Source organism: Corvus hawaiiensis, chromosome 2 (assembly GCF_020740725.1).
Source record: "Corvus hawaiiensis isolate bCorHaw1 chromosome 2, bCorHaw1.pri.cur, whole genome shotgun sequence".
NCBI lineage: Eukaryota > Metazoa > Chordata > Aves > Passeriformes > Corvidae > Corvus > Corvus hawaiiensis.
Window position 1 is genome coordinate 65448480 of NC_063214.1, and position 16466 is coordinate 65464945.

Sequence of the window (16466 nt, forward strand, 5' to 3'; positions counted from 1 at the left end):
TACACATGGGTTGGGGAGGACTGCTGTGGGGAAAATAGAAGGGTTTAAAGGACCTTATTGAGTGTATTTAATTTGCTTGTCAGTAGAGTTGTCTGACAGAACCTTGTGCTTAATTAGCACAGTTGCCATATCTTCTTATAAAGCCCTGTTTTTGCTGTCTGTGTGAACTCTCCATCCTGAGTGTGTGTGTGTATGAACATGAATGATTTTGAAACTGGACTAGCCAGTGAGTAGGAAAAGAGATCTTAGTGCCACCGGCTGGAGTGAAATCATGAACCTCCAAGGGCTCACAGCTCTGTGTGTCCACAGCTGGGGAGACCAGATGATCAGGGACTAGATACTGTATGGATTGAGTTTCCGGGCCAGCTACTGAAGGGATCAATATTGCACATGCACATTTAACAGATGTGCATATTTATAACTGCATGTACAGTCACCTATGGTGTTCTTCTGACAGCCTTCAACCTCGATCAGCTGGAGAGGAGGAGCAGGGTTCAGGCTGCCTGTTTGTGTGGGTGTTGTTTCCTGCCTGTGTTGATCTGTGTGGTGTGTATGAATATGGATGTATCTCTGTCTGTTCCCTGCATAAGATGCTTTTATGCTTACTGGGAATGACTGCTGAACCTTGCTGCTGGCTGGAGATGGGCACACAGAGTACAGCAAGCTTGCATCTATCAGGCTGTGGGGTTTGGCAGCTTCTAAGAAAGAACTCCAGTCTGAGCAAGCAAAACCCTTTTTTAATTAAAGAAAGAAAAAGCTTATGTGCTAGGATCTGTTACTGCCAAGCCGGTTTAAACCTCCTGCTTGTAGATGGTGGTTTGTTCATATATCCACTAACATTTCTCTAATCCTTAGAGACTTTCCTTAAGACTACCTCACAAGTTATTTTCATAGAATAAGCAGACTTTGAAAAGAGCTGACAAGCAGAAGATTTACAAGTCATAAACCATAAAGAATAGGGAGACTCAGTTTATGAAGCTGCCTTTTTTTTTTTAAACAGTAGAAGAGCAACACTTCTGTATGTTCAATATTATAGCAATGATCACTTTTCTATTAAAAATTATTACTGCATCTGGGGAAATGACTAGCATAGGTTCATTTTTTTGGGAGGGTTTGAGGATGGGGTGGTAGGCTGCATGCTAAACTGCAGGATCTAGTTTGTGTTTCCCGGGGCTAGAGGCAGTTCATGTTCCCATGGAACAGAAAAAAAGTTAAATTGCTTTTCCTTTTGAAGTACAGTTGTACCTCTCTTGTTCTGCCTTCACCCAGACACTAACATTACTGGGCACCTGATCCAAGGACTGCTGAAGACAATGCCTCTTCTCAGCTTAGTGGGCAGATTTATCTGGCCCTTGTAGAGAGGTGAAGGAAACTTGCTCTGTTCGCAATGCAGAGGATCGCAATAGCTGTGTCTTTTTATTTAGTGTGGTGCAAAAAAATTCACTGCAGGTGATATGAATTTGTAAAATTTTAAAGCTCTTCTAAATCTTATCTGCAATGCTTCTACTCATGGTATCTGGTCTATGTGGTGCTTGCTGGGTGATCTAGTTTATTAAGCAAAAAAAAAAAAATATAAACAAGGAAAAATATGGTGTTAAAGAAAGCTCTGCTAAATGGTACAGAGCCAAAGGAGAACAGTCTTTGTATGGCCTGGAACTCCTGGTCCTGCTCTCTTTTCAGCACTGCTGTGGCCAGCCCTGTCCAGTGTCATGCCTTGGTCCCCTCCAGAATGCCATTGTTGTGTGCCATGGTTTTGCCTTTTGGCTGTTTCTTTGAGGAACTCAGAGGAATATGCCTTTTCCCTTTTGCACAATCACAGGTCTGAAGGCAACATGCTTTCCAAATGAAATCTCTCTGTGTAGGGCTAATTACCTTGCATGAGAAGTTGAAAACATAGTTATCACTTTCTCATTCCTGCAGCACACTGGTTCCCACCACTTCAAGGAGTAGAAATGTTTATAATGGTTCATGCAAATGTGCCAGGTCCTGGGCCACCACTTGCTGGAAGTTGGTTAGGCTGGCAAGTATGATACTATGCTCTGGGCTCCACAGTCTGTGTACTTAACCACCTCTGCTGAGGAGAGTTTCCTCTTCCTTCAGCCTTGCATTTTTCTAGTCACAGCTTTCTTGCCTAACATCTTCTTGCCCATAAAATTATTAACTAAGAAGTCATAGTCTTCTTTCATTAAGCTCCCAGTTTCTCTTCTACCAGGCTCACCAGACTTCTTTTTTTATTTTTTAATCTTTTTGGCAGTGGTCTATTCTTTTCCCTCCACTGCCTCCTCTAGTTTTCTTACTTTTGAAGTCAAATCAGACGGTTTCCTAGACTATTACACTTTTCTGCATTGAGGGGAAACTGGTTGCCTCTGATACTAGAGGTGGATGAGGTTCTTAGGTCTTATTTTTCTTTTCTCGCCCGGGTAATTCCATAAAACATCCCTCCAGCAGCTTCTAAGTGGAAAGGGTCAAGGTTTCCAGGATGATAGAAAATGTAAAATCTATCTGATCTTAGAAACTCAGATAAAGCTTTCTCTTTCACAGAGAATTTCATGGTTATAAACATTAAAATTGAAATCACAGCACATAGAAAATTTTGGCTGGAATTGTTCTATTTGTTGAAGTAATAACAAGCTAAATCCCACATTTTTATAATAGAAAGTGTTGCAAAACTGAGTCTTCTGAGCTGTTAGTTTTGAAGGAGCTGTAATTCCATGTCTGTTTAATTCTCAGCTGGATTCAAAATTCTTCCATGAGGTAAGCTCTCTGAGAGGCAGGTAACTGCTACTCAATTAAATTGTCAAGGGAAGACAGGTTGTAACAAACGGAAAAAACCCCAAACCAAAACAGACCCAAATCACCGACAGTTGCTGCAAAGGACATCTGTCTTTGAACAGGGGAAAAAGTTGCTAATTTGAGACACCAGCTTACTGTGATCATTTAGGTAATTGCATTAAATTATAGTTAATGTAAGTAATTGTAGTTATTTAGTTATGACATAATTCAGCGCAGTTAGGCTCAGCCGTGAGACGTTTGGCGCCTTGCCCGCAGAGAGGGAATACACTCACACATAGCGTTGTCTACATCTCGTGGGAGCCACTGCATCCAAATCTGGCCCAGAGTCTCTGGTGCTATTCACGCAGCTGGAGAGCTCATGGAATGACAAGTGGTTGAAATATGAAAAGGAAGCTGTGCACCTTGCCTTCCAGCCAGTGAAGGTTTGTCCTGGGAGTACTTTTTCTAACATTGTCTGATGGCATTTAAAATTCCTATGTGCTGTTCTGCTTTTTATTCTTTCCTCCTAACTATTATGCCACAGCCTAATACTTCCCCTTATCAGGATATTTTTTCTAATAATTGTTCAATGTTTTCATTTTCAATAATATAATTATATGGGGCTTTTTTTCTAATTATAGCTACTATAGCTACTATTTTTCTTATCTGACCTAAACAGAGAGGATTATTTTCTCCTTATTTCTGTGATGTGATGCTTCAATCAGAATTGCATTGCCTTTTTTTCCCCTGTCATATTACATAGTAATCTAATTTATTCCCAATTAAAAGATTCAGGCCTCTTTTGGGATCAGCGCTTTTCAGGTTCTTCTCACCCAGAGGCTAATAGTTAAATTACTTTTCCCAGATGTATTAAAATCTAATCCTACAGACTTAGATAACTACTTGTTTTTGTTCTTTGTGAGTATTCTTATTGAAGCACATAAGACTCCTCAGAGTGCATAAGAATGTAATTGTGATATCAGGCTTTTATTAAAATGAATCTTGATCAAAAGTAAAAATGATGTCATAATATCAGCTTCTAAGTCTCAACGCTTTGATGAACAGGTGTTCATATTTTGTCTTAGTTAAATATGTTATATCAATAATTTCTGAATAAAACCAATATGAATTGTTTAATTTAATGTGTATTGCTTTAGTCTAAGAATGTTTTATGTCTCTCAAGGCATTTTTATTTTTCTGAAACAAGAATGTAAATTTAGAGTTCTAACAAAAATTCTGCTTGTTTTTTTTAAAGAAGTTAAAATAATTTTTTCCCTATTCATGCATTATTTAAAGCAGCCAGATGCTTTGGGTATTCTGGTTGCCTTTGGAAGGAAACTAACATTTCCAATTTAGGTTTATAATTTAAACTGAAATATCTAGGTCTCTCATAGTTAGTGTACTTTATTGCTTTCTGTCTGATTAAACACATTAGACTGAATTATTTTTACAACTCCCCAGTTTTGGTTTCTTTAATATTCTAGACTACTTTGTTGAGATACATTGTCTTCTGTGTCTCTAAGAACTGTCATTTCTCAGGAGCTTGGAAAAGTTTAGTATTTTGGCCCCATTTCTTTTTTAATTCTTTTCTTGCTAAAACCTTTTGATATGCATTGGCTCATCCACAGTTTTTGGATTCAAAGCAGGATTTAATATCTCTGGCCCATGTACATGACAGAGTCAAATTTTTTCTAGCAATAGTGCCCCTCCTCTCTAAATCCCAGAGTTTATGTAAAATTCTGATTTATAAGGAAACGTGTCTGCTTGAACCCTGATTCAACCATTCATCCTTGCTTTGCAAATCTCTAAAACGTTTGTGTAGTAGAATGTTTGCTGAATGGACAAGGATGAAAGGATTTGCTTATGTTTTGTTGTGCTGCTTTATAAGAAAGAATAGCTGAAGATTAACAAATAAGGGAATCCCTTGAGAGTTTTGATAGTTCTTTGGGATGTCTCAGCTTTTACATCTTGAAACACTTTGGATGACCAGGTGAAGAATGTGACAACAGGAAATTGAAAAAGTTAGATAGCTGGTCCTGAATCCATGGATTGTATCTCCACTACGATTATAAAAAGTCAGAGATACAGATTAAATCTCTTTCTGCTGATCTGTTTGCTGGATTTTTCATTCTACCAACTCTGCCTATGGAAGGAAACAATTTTTCATCTTCTATTCTCTTTGGAATACCTCAATCAAGTGAAACTTTTCTTTCACACATTCATGTTTTTCCACCATACTTATCTGGGTTCGTTCTAGAGAGAGTCAGTGACAGATTTTCTAGGAAGTCAGAGTACCAGGTAAGACCAGGTCTTACCCTGCTGCCTGGTAAGGGTATTTATGACTATGACCAGAAAGACAAAATGTATCCCTACCGTGTCAGTGTGAGTATCTGCTAACCAACTAACCAACAGGAGCCTGAGGAAGAGTACATGAAGAAAGTCAGCATTTGGTATTTTCTAGAATATTCTTTCAGCTTCCAGTTGTTCCTGACAGATGGCCTTACATATTCAGGGGTGTCTTTGCATTTAATAGCTCTTGGTGATTATTTTTCTTGTGATATTGTCCTGTTAGTTTTGAGCCTACCCAGACTTTTAGCATTGGTGACCCTCAGTAGAAACAAGTTCTAACCATGGGGTCAAACAGAGGAGATAAAGGAAGGTGGTTTATTTCTTCAGACACCTCCAGTCTAAACAAGCTCCTCTCTTTCTTGACAGACCTCCTGGTTTCCTCTCTGGGAGGTTAGCACCTCAGTTCTACTGCTACAGTCTATATTATAAATACACCCACACTCTCACACGTCACTTCCTCATGGACTATGCACACAAAACTTGCCATGCTTTGGTGGCCAGCATTCAATTTCTATCAGCTCTTTTTGTCCAGATCTTTCTGTATCAGGTTGCAAGCCTTGGTCTATCAGCTGCTGGATGAATTCTCCTGGGCTGCTGAAGGAGAAATGAGCCAGCTTCTGGCCCTGCCCTATTAGAGACCAGGCTATGTCACTATGGTTCAAAGCCAGTTGCTTCATTCCCACTGCAAAACTGTCTCTGGGAGCAGACAGACTGAAAGTGGAACTTGCTTTTTATTATTTAAAAAATAACAATGTGTGGGGATTTTAGGCCAGGCTGGCTTGGACTGAGCTGCCCAATTTTAGACACTTAGTCTAGGACAATTCTCACTGGCCTCTCCCTGGTCAGCAGTTAGTTAATCTGCTCAAAGGAAATCTGGACCTCTTCTATTTAGGCTCTTCTTCCAAATTATTTTGTAGAAGTTTGTCTTTTCCTACTGACTATAAAGAGAGCATGAGGGAAACTGGAAGAACTATCTTGAACGTTAACATCCATTAAGTAAAATCAGGCATAGATAAGTGTAGGTGAAGGAGGACATGAGATGTTACTGGCAGAGTATGGGAAGCTTTGAAATGTGTTAAGTATCTGATCTAGTTTGTAGTTATGAGATCTAAGTCTAGTAGTACAATAATGACTAAAGCTAGCTCTGAGCTTTTTGTGTAGTAGCTCTTGACATGATGTCTGACATCCTTCATCTGGTTCTGCTATGCAGTCCAGAAGAGGATCTCTATTGCTAGCATACATTTGAAATATTTTAATCATGTGTAACTTCGTTCTCTGCTCCCAGCAAAACATCATGTACTCTTCTTTACTGCACTTGTAGGATAAAAACTTCTTTAAAAGCAGAGCCCTCTTTGTTTGCTGCTGTCATACCTTGATATTCTAATCACAATTCTGCCTCCTTTAGCCTTTTAATAATTCATTATAATGTAATTTATAGGTGGTAGCAAAAAAGTGAGATCATAGCACAATGACAATTTAGAAAGTTGAAGTTTAATTACTATTCATTCACTGTACATTAAGTCTACTGAAAGAGCAGTATACTGGATTGATTGATCTCTATTAACCTGTGTAGGAGAAAAAGTTTAGGCAAGTACATTTGAGCCTTGTTCTGACTTTCAACATCACACCATAAATTAGCTGTACTGAGTGATGCTGCAGATGGTATATGTGCTATTTTTATTGTCACATTTTTTTGCTCTTTAGCTTTAGTTTTCTTATTGCCCTTTATAATCACTGGGCAATTGGTATGAAAAAGTAAAACACTCAAGCCCACAGAGAGAGTTTTTTAACGGTATATATTTTTACAAGGACGAGCTGATCAAAGGCACTGAGAAATGAAGCTTTGAAATGAGGTGCATATCTCAAATCAAGAAGGCAATAATTCTGCAGTTGCCTGGTGATGTTGGCAGGAGAACAAATGCAAGTTATTTATTTGTTAATGATACCTTTTCTCTAAATGGCTAAAAACTTGACACTGTTCATCTATGAGTGTCCCACTGAAAAAGCTCTCCTGTCAAGAGAGAACAGTTGGAAAATAGACAAGAGTTGCCTTGTGATTCTGTGATTTAAGAAAGTGTATTATATAAATGATATTTCTTAAAAGCTATCAGCAGCAGGATATGGATTGTTTCAGTTTCTGTATAAAGTTATGCAAAACATTATTTTTGTGTTTTCAAGGCCTCTGCACCTTCTACTTATTGCTGTACTACTGCTATTTGGTGTTTCTGGTCACTGCTATAGCCAACTGAAAAGCTGCCTGATGGAAAAGGGAGTGCTGGTTGACAGCCAGGTGAACATGAGCCAGTGTGAGCCCAGGAGCACAGGAAAGCCAATGGCATCCTGGCCTGTGTCAGCAATAGTGTGGCCAGCAGGATAAGGGCAGTGATGTCCCATCTCTGCTGGTCACTGGAGATGCTGCAAAGTCCTGTGTCCAGTTCAGCTCACTGCAAGGACAGTGAGATGCTGGAGTGAGTCCAGAGACAGGCAATGAAGCTGGTGAAGGGTTTGGAGCACAGGTCTTGCAAGGAGTGAGTGACTGAGGGAGCTGGGGGTGGTTAGCCTGGAGGAAAGGAGGCTCAGGGGAGACCTTATGTTTTGGGCAGAAAAAGCACCACACTTGGTTTGTGTAAAGGTACACAGAAGGAGAATATCTGCTCCTTTAAGGATCTAGTCAAGAATTTTTTTCAACGCTTAAAAAGGGATAGAAAGAAAAAGAGGATGTCAGCTACTGGGACCAGCAGGATCTCATCATGAGGTACTGTAGCCAATGGAAATTTCAAATTTTACCTACTGAGGTGGGAATGGTGTGTGTCCTGAAAAACAGATATAGGGGGACAGGCATGAGAGAGGTGAGCGAGGGGCTCAGTGGCTGGATCAGGACTGCAGACCACAGCCTGTGTGCTGATTGTCGGCTCCTGGGGGCGAGTGTCTGTACCTGCCCCAAACAGTGTGTCTAGGGGGTGCGTGTGTATTTCCCCATAAAACCCAAGCTGGACCAGCTGGAGAGTAGAGGGCCCTTGGGTCTGGGCAGAGGTATCAGGTAGGTGGAGGGTCTGTGCTGGTATTTGGGGTGACCTGCCACTGTGGGGTGCCCATGGGATAAGTGTGTGAGTTCTGTGCGTGTGTAGTGAGCATCCAGCAGGACCAGCCTGGGAGTCAGGGACCCATGGGATGAGTAAGGGGGTCCAGGATCTCAGCAGGGGTGTAGGGGATCTAGCGGGGCCATGCTCAGGGGATCGGGCAGTGTGGGCTGCGTGCTGCACTTGTGACCCTCTGCCTGCCCAAGAAGAGGAGGGGGCGTGTGCCTGTGCCTGGTGTGAGTCCTGAATGTGGGGGCTGCTGGAGGCTGTGCCTAGTCTGTGGCTCTCTGTGTGACCAGCTGTGTCTGTGTCTTCTGTCCAAATTATGTGATCAGCTTCACTGCTGGCTGAACCTGCAAAGGGGGACAGCAGAAGCCACAATCTTTAGCCGGGCAGACCCCAGGTCTCTGGGTACTGGGCTGGGCTCCAGCAGCAGACAGGAGGGGTCTTGAGCCAGGGTGGCTAGAGGAGGCTCTTAACTTCCCTTAACATTACAAGGCTGGCCCTTGTGTTTGTATAGGCTAAGCCAAATCTATTGAACACATATAGGCAGAAGCTGCACGGAGAAATCTGCATTTCCTCCCCCTTCCTGCTTCAGGCTTTGAGAAGGAGGAAGACTAAGATGGTCTTTCTCAGCCAGGTCTTCTCTTCTGGGTTGAGCAGCAACAAAAATAGGAGCTGAGGTTTGGGCCAGCTTCTGTTTCTGTCTGATCACTATGCCCTTTTGTTTTACATAGGGCCTTCCAGAAAACCTCCCAGAAGCAGAAAGGGGAGTGCTCTTATTTTCCAATAGAGATGACTTAAAGCCTATCTGGAATTACTATTCATGAGCTTCATCTCTGAGTGTTCAGCAGATAGTGTGATCTGACTGGCTGGCCAGCAGCACTCACAGAGAACATCTGGACAAGCACTTTGTGGGCTGGTTTTGGTCTGTAGTCCACACTACAGTCACCCCTGCTCTGCTACCTTAGGAGTAGGAACTATTATGTCTCAACTAAGACTACCCTGAGGAAGGGATCTGTCAAAACATTAGCTTTAAGAACTAAGTTTCTTTTTAATCTTTGAACATCCAGTTACTGCTAGACACACATTTCTGTTGTTTCTTGCCTTGCACACACTTTAGAACACCAGATGTTTTTCCGAGAAACTGCATGATGAACTATGTTTTCTTTTTTAAAAGTTTTGTTTTTCTTAAAACTACTTACCATCTCCTTAAACTGCTTTATATCCAGAACCTGAGTGAGAACATGCTGCAGCTGGAAATCTGAAAAAGGTCATTTAGGCTGAAACATTTGTTGACAGGTGTTTGGGGATTTTTTTGTGGTACTCAATACTCAATATATAACAAACAAGATGTCACCTTATCATATGAAACTGCCAGAAGTGAAAGTGCATAGAGAAATAAGAAACAGAGGTGGAGTAAGTGAATCATCTCTTTGTCAGACAGTAAATTAATTGTTAAGATCTTTTACAGACTGCTCAAGGTTTATCTTCTTTGTTTCCTTCAGGATGATTCAAGGAAACTCATTTCTTCAAAACAACATTTATAACTGCCCCTTAACTGAAAGATACTTGCAGTATGCTGAATTGTTCTCTGAAAGGAATGAAAAGGAGGAAAAGGAAAAAAAGAAAGGAAAGGAAAGAAATATTATAGGAGAGCAAGCAACTTAGAAGCCTTTGGCTTTCTGTCAATGAGAAGGGATTAAACTTGCATCAAGGAATTAACACATTGATGGGACACAAGGTACAGCTGAATCCTAAAGAATATATTAATAGTACATTAAAAAAAAAATCTGTTATAATTCCCAATGATCTGCACAATTAAGGCAGCAACATTTATGCATTTTCTCCTGTGCTGGCAGAGGGTGCTGCAGGAGTTGCTTCATTAGTATGCATTGTTGTATGAACTGATTCCCTTGTGTAGCTGTAGACTGTCACTGGCAGCCACAGGAGGTCTAGGAAGTTATACAAGTATGGGTCATACAATGATTTTATGATTTAATGAAATGTGGCAAATAACAAGAAATAGAAGTTTCTTTTGGAAGTAATATAATTCTATTGATAATGTAATGATACTTTAATTCAAATTTCAAAATATTTTACCTAGTAATTAATATTTTCAATCTGCTGAAATATCTATTAAAGCAATGTAGATATATTAGTTCTATCTGAATTTTTATTTTTAGAGGTTCATTTTCCTACAAACCAAAATGCCTTTGATTTCACAGTATTTGTGATACTTCTATGTGAACATTCTTGAGAACTGCATGTACTGTGCATGCCTGTATCTATTTATTCTGCTTCTAAAATCATCCTTCCTGAGTTAGTCTTTTCATTTATTCCTGTGGCAGTTGTTTCTGAGACTTTGTTAACAAATATGAATATGAGTCATCTAGAAAAGAACAAGAATCCGTATGGCATGTAAAATTTTGAGTAACAATTCTTGCAGGCGTATTTTAGCACTTTATGCTGTTATGTGCTTACTGTTACTTTTTATCAGAATTTCAGAACTTTTCTAACCTAAGCCAGGGCAAAGTTCATGTTGTATACTCCTGCTCATAGGACTTTTGTTCAGGTATGCATACATAAGTATGTAAATATATATATATATATATATATATATTTATCCACACGTAAGTATGCATGTATATATATATGTATCTGTATACTTTATCTGTATATCTTTAGTGAAGGGAAAGAATTTTAAAGGTCTGCCTTACTCCTATTCAAATTCACTACAGAACTTTTCTTTTGTCATTATGTTTCAGCAGAAGAAGCCATAAGATCTCAGAGTGACTTCTCTGCAATTTAAAATGAATCACCCACCTTTAAGAGCTGAGGTATAATCATACTTTTGACTTTTCTGCTTTCATCACATCGATTTTTCCAGATAGAAATTGATTATGCAAATGAAGTATTTCAGCTTATTAGTTCATATCAGTATTTTTCTTTAATTACGCCTTGCAGCAATTAAAGGAACATTTTATGAATCTGCAGTGAAAACAGTACCTTCATCATCCTTAATTTTCCACACAATCAGCATTGATGAAACACAGTAATGCACCACTTCCCATGACTAATTTTTCACATGGAAATGTGTCCTACTGTGGTTGTGCATCTACACCCTGCGATAGATAAAACCAATGTCAAGAATTCCACTGCAGTGTGTTCTGTCAATTGGTATCTGTCAATCTGTCAGCTGAAACTTGAAACATGACTGAATGTGCTCCGTGGTGTGATCTGTAAAACACATTAGCAATAGTTTACATTCAGTATTTGCAGCATTCTCAGTCATTACAGTGTGTGTTGTTGAATGCATATTAAGAATAATGTGTTATGCTCAGCTAACTTTTAACATACTGGTTGACACTTTTGCCACCCCAAAACACTTTCCAAAAGCTGCTGCCTTTTTTTTCTTTGACACAATATAAAATACGAAATGCCAAAACCTATCTTCACAAAAATCTTATGGGTTTGATTTAGGGTCTCAAAAGCTACACAGTCTCTGTGTTGCTCAGGGGGTTTGTAATAATGATACCCAGCCTTTAGCTGGAGTTTGTCACCTTAATTTATTATCATCTGAAGACTGCATGGTAGCTTATGCAAATTGAGTTGGTGGCTTCAGTCCTGCTCCCAGGGGACAGATACCCACATAATAAAACTGCCTCAACAGTTGGTACTGGGCGTGTTTGACGAATTTCTTGCTTGTACAGAGTGTAGAAAAGTGATATTCTGTGAGCAGTTCTGAAAGTGAATGGCTTCAACACCCTCCTGGGAGTGGTCCCATCAAAGTGGATTTGAGACATGTTTAAGAAAAACATGGGAAGCGTTCATTCCCCTGCACTTGTCTGACCCCCTTCAGGGGTGGGTAATCATTTTGTTTTCTGCAGCTGAAAATCCACACATTTAAGTACACCTATTTTGATAAGAAACAAGAAGACACTGACAATGTGCTCAAGTGCTTGGATGCTCATTATCCATGCTTCTAAATCCCTCACCTGTCTGTGGACTCCCTCAGTCACCTTTGTCCAGGTCAAATCTCCTTTTAGGATGGTGGGGAGCTGGGCTAGCCCTGAGCATAAGGCATATGGTCTCTCTGTTGCACACATCTGTGTGACCAGAAATCAAGCTGTAGTGGTTGAAAACAAAGAGCCGCTGGCAATTCAATGACACTTTCCTATTTCTCTGTAATGTTTTACAGAGGCTGCAGCTGCTTTTTGCATGGGTACCATGTTCTAAGCTCCACAGAGGTTCTAAGATCCCTCAGTCTTTTTAGTGCTAATAAATATGATCATCAAACACTCCAATAGGATGAAACTATAACAGCAGCTGCCTAATGCTTTGGAGACTTCTTCCCCTTCTCTCCCACCACACACTTCAAGCCTCTCCAGAGCTGGAAGTAAGCTTGACTTTGCTGCCCAATGCTCGTGAATCTTGATACTTTGTTTTAAATCTGAAATTTTCAATGGTCTGCTTTGCTAATTTTAATTTTTCAATTTCCAGCTTCTTGTCATTCCTTTATTTCTAGACTGTTAGTCTATTGTTTATTACACCATGGATCACTGTAGGGTTTTTCTGGTGGACTCAAACATGTCTTACTTGTAGCAGCTTTTTGTCTATATTAAGTCCTCATAATTTCTAGGCAGGTGGCAGCTGTTATTACTAAGGGAGTTTTTCTCTTGTGCTATTTTGAGCATCAAATACTCACAGAATTACAGAATCTGGAGAGTTTGGGGTTGGAACAGACCTTAAAAACCATCTAGTTCCAAACGCCCAACCATGGATCAGGACTCTTCCCGCTAGGCCAGGTTGCTCAAAGCCCATCCAACCTTGCTTTGAGCACTTCCAGGGGTAGGGAGTCCACAACTTCCCTGGGCATCGTATTCCAGTGTTCCACTACCCTCACAGGAAAAGATTTCTTCCTAATATTTAGTATAAATCTATCCTCTTTCAGTTTAAAGCCTCTCCTCCTTTCATTCCATGCATTTGGAGAAAGGCCCAGCTCTATTGTAACTCCTTTAGGCAGTGGAAGGAGCCGTAAGGTCTCCTCAGGGCCTTCTCACCTCCAAGCTGAATAACCCCAGCTGCTTCAGCCTGTCTTCATAGGAGACATGTTCAAGTCCTATGGTTATCTTTGCAGCCCTCCTCTTGGACCCAATGAATCCATGTCCCTCTTATGTCAGTGGCCCCAGAGTCCAGATTTCTTGCATCATCATGGTCTGTTTGTAGCATTTTGTTGGACAGCTCCTACCTTAAATCCAGAAGCTAGACATTCCCCTTATGTCCCCCAAAGGGCCAGACTTACTTCCGTCTTGAGGACGCTTAACACCATTTATTTTCCTTGCAAAACTTAGACATTCTATCCTTATTTTGGAAAGGAAAGAGAAGTACTTAATCAATCCTATTACAGCCTAGTGATTACCTCAGTCATCCCAGAAATGAGAGCGCTGTCTTTTGTTGCCTCCTCACTGGGACAGTTCCTTTCTGCAGGTTTTATGCTCAGTTGCAAGAGGACTTTCCCCCACTTTGTGCTTGATTGGTCTAATTAGGCAAATTAGCATCCTTTGTTATACTCCTTACTTAAGGATTTCCCTGACTTGCAGGACTCCATCTTAATGCTCTGGTCTATGGTAAAGGTAATTATGCAATGGTTGTTAGATTGTAGTTCAAAATGCAGTGTTCTTTGAAACACATTGACTAATCAATGAAAAGACTTCAGTTCTTGGTGATGTAGGTGGATCATTTGCTGTGTTCAAGTTTGAAACTGAGCCCACTGGACTGATTGGTTTTGTGATATGAATCTTCCCCAATTAAATGAACCATGGCCAAAGAAGGTGTTATATTGACTACCAAAAAGTGAGTTTTCAGTTTGGTGAATTATCTTCTGAATGAGAAATAGGGATGAAAACTGAGTAGCAATGTCCAAAAGCAGTGGCAGTTGACTATTTTGAAATAAATGATGAATGACCATAACCAGTGAAAGTGTATGTAATACTTGTGAACTGTCCTTGACTACTATTTAGTTCAAAGTTATAATACTGGTTTTAGAAACCAGACCATACTCTCTTGTTTTACACCAACTTCTTTTTCACCCTTCAGTCCTAAGGAAAACAATAACTAAGAACATATACAACGAAAGAAAAACAGCATTTGGAGTGGTAACCAGATGGTGCTTGTAGTAACTCTGGTTCTGGATGTAATTTATGACATTTCACTGAAGTGAAAATGAGAAGTGTCTTATGAAGTCTCTGTGGGAATGAGTGGATTGCTCTCTACCTAACTTATTGACTGCAAGAAAAAGACGTTGTAGTGTCCTGCTTCTGGGGATCAGTCTGAGATCCAGTAATTAAATAAATACTTATATATACTGTATAGAATTTCACTAGGATATTGAATCAAGTTAGATCTCACAGGAAAAAGGCTGTAAGCATGTAATGTGGTAGTTTCTTCCTGTGACACTGGAACTGTGTTGTTTCCACTTCTCTTACTTTTTTAACTGTGATGACCCATCATCTATCATGCTGTCCTTGGTGTCTACCCAGTGTTCCTCAGTTTTTAATGAAAATGAGTGAATAGCTAACTTGAGAGGTACATATCAGGCTCTAATACTTTTTTTTTTTTTTTTTTTTTGTTTACATCAATTTATTGATGTTGGCCTTGGGTCATTTTGATTTATCTGAGTCTGTCTCAGCAGACAGATTGACCATTTGAGCACATTCACTCCAAAAATTACCTTATCACTTGAGAAATCTTGAGGTGCAATCAGTGCTGTAAATGGCATGGGGGGAACGGTAGAAAGAGCTCTGCAAGTCCCGTGAAAAATTGTAATAATGCCACATAAACATGGTCATGTAGCCTTGAGAAGTACAATATGTTAAAGAAGTTAGATGTAATGTGCTGTCAACAGCACAGCTTTATGTACATAAGGAGACTTTCTAAATTTAGTAGGGAGGAGATGAAACAGGCATGTTCAGGCTTGCAGGAACTTTTGTGTTTTATCACTTTGCTACTAGTAAGCTTCACGTACCTTCTTCAACAGTTTTTGGGGATAACTCTATGCCCTCATTTAGTGGAGTCACAGAATAATTGAGGTCAGAAGGGGACCTCTGTAGGTCATCTGGTTCAGCCCATCTGCTCAAGCAGGGCCACCTAGCACCAGTAGTCCAGGACCATGTCCAGGTAGATATCGAAGATCTCTAATGATGGAGACTCCCTGACATCTCCGAGCAATCTGTTGGAGTACCTGCCTATTACCTTCTCTGAGTTTACAGTCTGCAATAACACAACCTGCCCTTTTTTTTGCTGCTTGCTGCACTGCACTCTGGTTAAGCTGTCTGTACTGGGGCTTTTTAAAAACTTTTCAAAATCAGACAGTTGCTGGAACATATTTATGAATATGTGACTTGCAATGAAACGGGAAAATTATAGGAGTGAGGGATGATACATATGGAGACATCAGCCAGGTAAAAGTTGAATGTGCAATGTTTAAATTTTTGTGGTACTTCTGAGGAATGTCACATCTGACCCTTATGTGGCTGTTTCTAAACCACTAGCTCCTTTCTTTGACTAGCTAGGAACATATCCTTTTCAATTATCTCCCTTTTTTTTTCCTGTTTCTACTTATCATTGCCTACTGTACTTTTCAGTTTTCTAGGAAAGTGCTGTTATCTCTCCCTCTGTGGTAGTATTCGAGATTTATTTGTAAATTCTGTTGCCACATTTTCAATTAGGTAACACCACTTCAGAGTTATCTTAACACTAAGTGATGGTGAAATTCGATGCATGTACCTTTAGGTTCTTAGCTTTTAATTAACAGCCCATTTCAAATTGTTCTGCATTTCTTACAGGTGAATTGTATTGTGGCTTGTTGAGTCAATCATTTAGAGGTTCTGGATTATTAAACTCTTCTTGTTTCTCACTTTATGAGATGCTGGAATTTGTGGCTGGGAGGGCAAATGACAGGTGGGTTTAACTCAGTTTAAATCGTAACATTACATAAGTTACTAAATATATCCAATATGTTATTTTTTCTCGTTATGTCACTTCCCTGTCAATCATTTTTGTTATCTCATAAGTCTGTCTGATTTTTGTCTGACATCGTAAGTTAGCTACCTTTAAAAGATATATTGATCCTTTACACTTAACTAGTTTGAACAAGTCACACTAACCTTAACTATATTGTAAGTTTCTTGTGCAGCATGAATCCATTAGCAGTCTCAGGAAGTCTGTAAACCCTATCCTCAACCTATATCCATGAAGTGACTT

At 39.8% G+C, this 16466-nt stretch overlaps 1 long non-coding RNA gene across 1 annotated transcript in view; it reads left to right on the forward strand.

Moving 5' to 3' along the window:
• The first annotated feature begins 7829 nt into the window (after positions 1-7829).
• The window catches only part of LOC125336992, a 91401-nt gene continuing 82764 nt past the window's right edge, over positions 7830-16466 (forward strand). The window contains exon 1 of the long non-coding RNA XR_007207901.1: positions 7830-7876. This is a non-coding gene — a long non-coding RNA (uncharacterized LOC125336992). The remainder of the gene's footprint in view (positions 7877-16466) is intronic.